Below are 4,915 nucleotides of genomic sequence, written 5' to 3'. Positions count from 1 at the left end.
TTTTTTCATCCTCTTTTTTTCATTTCTTCTTCAGGTTTCCTTTTCCCCCCTTTTTTCCATTTAATATAATGTCTTTCCTGCAATAAGAAACATAAGAAAAAGCATTTAATCTGATTACAAATGGATTTATACACTTTGCGCTGTTTTAACCCTTGAACTCTGACATTTGTCCCACTATCACATGTGCTTTTGGCGCCCAAATTCAAATTTTGTATGTATATAACTGGAGATGGCTGTATCTGTTCACTTCATGTCATCCCCTGAGGAAGAAGTAATAGAAACTTCGAAACGTGTTGGGAATTAAACAGTTAAAACCTCTCATCCTGTACTACTGAACTTTGTCAAGCAGCGCACAGTAAGTCCGAAAAATATCTTATCCATAAGGATTCACAGAACCAGGAGGGCAGAGGAAGAGTAAAACAGCAGGCCTACAGATATAGGAAGCAGACTCCTTAGCAGATTGTTGCGCAATGTGAACAGTCCTGAATAACAGTTTTTGATGCTTACAGCAAACAATTGGTTAACCAGCAGGTCACAGAAGCAGCTGATGCAGGTTATAGAATATGCAGCAGATTGAAATATAAAGTAAAGAGACACTAAGGCTATGTACCTACATTAGAAGTACAGTAGATGGGATTTAAAGAAATTGTGCTTTGTTGAGGCATTTTGGAGTTATTCTGTGACTGTTGCTGGGTGTTTTGCTTATCCCATGAGCTATTCCACATCCTCTCCTATATAGCTTCCCTACCTTTTCTCTCTTGTGTTTTTCTCTGTTGTCTATGAGTGTTTATTTGTATAACTGCTATATTAATTTATCCCTGTACGTCCTCCCTTGTTTGTCTGGTTTGTGTATATACTTACACTATTACTCCCCACTTCCCTGGTTTCCTGGGAGAGGGAGGGGACAGATAAGGGCTGATTCAGGAGTACAGAAAGGTACATGGACCCAAGACATTCACCATCAGAAGTAATCCGGGAAGCAGGAGTAGCTAGGGTTCCACTAGCATTAGGGACAGGGTAGGAGCCCCTGGCTCTGGGTGTCACGTTCTTCTGGAAGACCTGTCACGTCAGGTAATGAATCACAGCTCTTCTTTAGAGATGGTGTGATTTGTGTCCCATATTAAATGGATTTATTTTCTTCTAGTGCTGAAGAAATTAACAACCCTTTCTTTACTGGTAAGAAACATGCAGCTCCATTTCAGCTGCCTTTAATCTGGTCATTACCTCTTCCTATAAAAACTAGTCAGACCTTCTTGTCCCTGCCGGTGAAAGATTCATCTTCCTGTGCTTTGTGCTAAAGCTAAGCGATTGGAGTAGAGTTACTGTAGTAGTGCTTTGTGGTTTGCTGTAGTACGTGTGTGTTTATCTCCCGGTCATTGTTCCCATTTAGTTTATTCCTCCCTGTCCCTATCCTCCTCCCTACTGTTGGTTGGTGCTTTTGTATGATAGAGGTTTTCTGTTATCCCTGTTTTGTCTTTGTCTTGTTTACCTTACATTTCTGTCCCATGTCTCATGGGGTGGGTGTTGTGAATTCACTTTCTGGCCTACCTCTGGTTGCTAGTGAAGGTAATGGAGCTGATCTAATTGACAGAGGCCTGCCACCTGATAATGAGGAGGATGACTGGAGATCTGGAGTTTCTGACTGGATTTAAGACAGCCGACTCCCTCTATCCCTGCTGGTGATTTTTTCCTGCCTCCTGAGGTCTTAGTTTCCAGCTCAGTCCCTGCATGCTCAGCTAAGTGTTCTTTTGCTATTGTTCACATTTGATCTGGTTTTGTCTATTTCAGTTTTGTGTGGTCAGCCAGCTCCGGCTGGGGCTGTGCTGAATTTTCATCCTTATGTTACTATTTGTGCCAGTTTGTTTTTGTCCCTTATTAGATTGGCCTCTTTTTGCTCTGCTTTTAGAATATACCAGAGTGCTGATATAGTGGGCGAAGTCTAGTGACTTCAGTATTTTTCTATCAGACGTGTTGGGCATTTTTTGCAGGGTTTTTTGCAGGTTTTTTTGCGTGATTGCAGACAGAGTCTTTCCTTTCTTGTCCTGTCTAGTCAGTGTGGGCCCCATCGTTTGCTCAGCCTATTTTCCTACCTGCATTTGTGTTTTCATCTTGTCTCACCATCAATATATGTTTGGGGGCTGTCTATTGCTTTGGCGTCTGCTCTGGGGCAGTTTAGATTTCTCCTTTCTTGCTTTAGGCTTATTTAGTTCTCCGGCTGTGTCGAGGCGTCTAGGATCATCGTTGGTACGCTCTACGACTACTGCTAGTTGTGTGGACAGGATCAGGGGTCTGCAATCTGCTTAGTTACCAACCTCTCTGGTTTTCTGTGTCTTAGCTTGGTCTTGCTTTCCTCCTCGGTGACCCAATCATAACAGGTGGGAGGAGGGGACAGATCAAGGTTTAACAGAAGTATAGTAAGGTCGGAGACTCTGGCCTCTCTACCTTCAAGAGTACCCCTAGAACAGGGATAGTTAGGGTTCCAGGGACAGTTTGAGGCCCCCCTTCTTTACCGAAGAATTTCACAGCATGACACCAGGTTATAGGACAACAGAATTACCACTGGGATTTCTGACCATTCCTCGAGGCAACCCTGACTTGTACTTCACAACAGCTTTGTCCCTGGCTTCTTTGGAGATCTCTTTGGACTTCATGGTGTTGTCTGGAGATCTCTTTGGCTTCATGGTGTTGTTTGGAGATCTCCTTGGTCTTCATGGTGTTGTTTGGAGATCTCCTTGGTCTTCATTGTGTTGTTTGGAGATCTCCTTGGTCTTCATGGTGCTGTCTGGAGATCTCTTTGGCTTTATGGTGTTGTTTGGAGATCTCCTTGGTCTTCATGGTGTTGTTGGAGATCTCTTTGGTCTTCATGGTCTTGTTTGAAGAGCTCCTTGGTCTTCATGGTGTTGTCTGGAGATCTCATTGGTCTTCATGGTGTTGTTAGAGATCTCCTTGGTCTTCATGGTGTTTGGTTAGTGGTGCCTCTTGTTAATGGAGATGCAGCCTGTGGCTTTTCAGAAAAGGTAAAGTGTATATAATGACAGACACAAGACATTTAGATTGCACACAGGGGGACGTCCTGTCACTAAGTATGGGACTTATGAAGGGAATTGCTTGCACCAGAAATTTTTAGGGGCATCGTAGCAAAAGGGGTGAATACATATGCACATGCCAATTTTTAGTTATTTGAGCTCATACATTTCATTTATGTCTATATTTTTCTCACTTCACCAACTTAGATTATTTAGTGCTGATGCATCACACACAAATCGGCTTATAAAAATATTTACACACAGGTTGAAATGTAATAAAATAGGTAAATAACCAAGGGGGTGAATACTTTCACAGGCCACTGAATATTCCATCTCCTTAAACTCTGATTATAGAGTAACTTCATTTATATTATTGTATTAGTTGGCTACTTATCTTTATAGCACTGGAAAAAGAGAAGCCAGGAATTGTCGTAACCATCTTTGTCCTGCACTGTAGAGGTCCTAAACCGGCACATCCAAAGGACATGTTATAAATGGCACATCCACCTCCGGGACCCGCGGGGCCCAGTCACGTGCTCTTTAGTGATGAGTTGGCTGCCCGTGCCTGGCTCTCTCTGTTCATCTATATTGGAGGACACCGGACAATGAATGAAGAAAGCTGCGCATGCGCAGCTTCTTCTCTACTGTCAACATTGTTCTTGAAGGCAGATGTTGATCACATCATACATTTATGGCATCTCCTGTGGAAATATGTTATGATTAGGTCACCAAGGAGGATAGCCGGGAAATAAGCTAGGCAACCAGAAAACCAGAAAGGTTGGTAACTTAGCAGATTGCAGACCCCTAAACCTAACAACACAACTAGAATTAGCCGTGGGGCATACCTACGATGCCCTAGACGCCTTGGCACAGCCAAAGAGTTAACTAAGCCCAAAGCAAGAAAGGGGTAAGCTAAACTGCCCCAGAGTAGAATCCCAAAGGAATAGATAGCCCCCAAACATATATTGCCGGTGAGACAAGATGAGGCACAAACACAGGCAGAAAATAGAGTAAGCAAATAATGGGGCACAGACTGTCTAGATAGAACAGGACAGGAAAGGATACTGTCTGCAATCACGCAAAAAACCCTAAAAAATCCAACACATCTGATATACAAAAAATACTGAGCCCACACGACCTCTCCCCCACTAGATCAGAATTCTGGTGTGAACTGGAAGCAAAACAAAAGACACTGATATAACAGGGGACTAACAATACTGAACAGACAGACATAAGCTGTGGCATGTGGAACGGGGCCAGCACCGGTCCCAGCAGGGAACAATGCTGAACCCACACAGCAAAGCAGAAAGCAGAGAAAGGCAAAACTGGATCAAATGCAAAAGATTCCAGCAAACAAATAACTTAACGATGCAGGACCAAGCAGGGGACAAGCAGACTTCAAGATGCACAGGAAGAAAGCCAAATCACCAGCAGCAACTAAAGGAAGCTTGCTCACTTAAATCTTCCCAGTCTGTAACACCTGACTTCCACTCATCGTCTTCAGGTGATTTACTTCTGTCAACCCGACCAGCTCCATTACCCGCAGCAACCACCAGAGGGAGCCCAAACTCAGAAGTCAGGTAAAGAGTGTTCACAACAGAAATATATTAAATGTATTTGAAAGGGCAACTGCTTTTAGTAAAATGTTCAAGACAAAGTTGATATTAGATCCCAGACTCAGCCCGTCCGAGGATTCTTCTGTGTTTACTCTCAATAAACTCGCTATTTCCTCGCACAATTATGGTTCTCTGCTGTAAAAAAGAAAATCTATCATTCTCTGATTTTTGTCAAACGTTTTTGGTGAAAAGAAATGAAGTTGCGCGGCTTTCACCCCGACGCGCCGTGACCTTAATGACATCAATGAGCAAAATAACAAACTCAACATCAAA

Source organism: Dendrobates tinctorius, unplaced genomic scaffold (assembly GCF_039654945.1).
Source record: "Dendrobates tinctorius isolate UK_male_01 unplaced genomic scaffold, ASM3965494v1 ptg000152l, whole genome shotgun sequence".
NCBI lineage: Eukaryota > Metazoa > Chordata > Amphibia > Anura > Dendrobatidae > Dendrobates > Dendrobates tinctorius.
Note: the sequence above shows the minus strand (reverse complement) of the source record.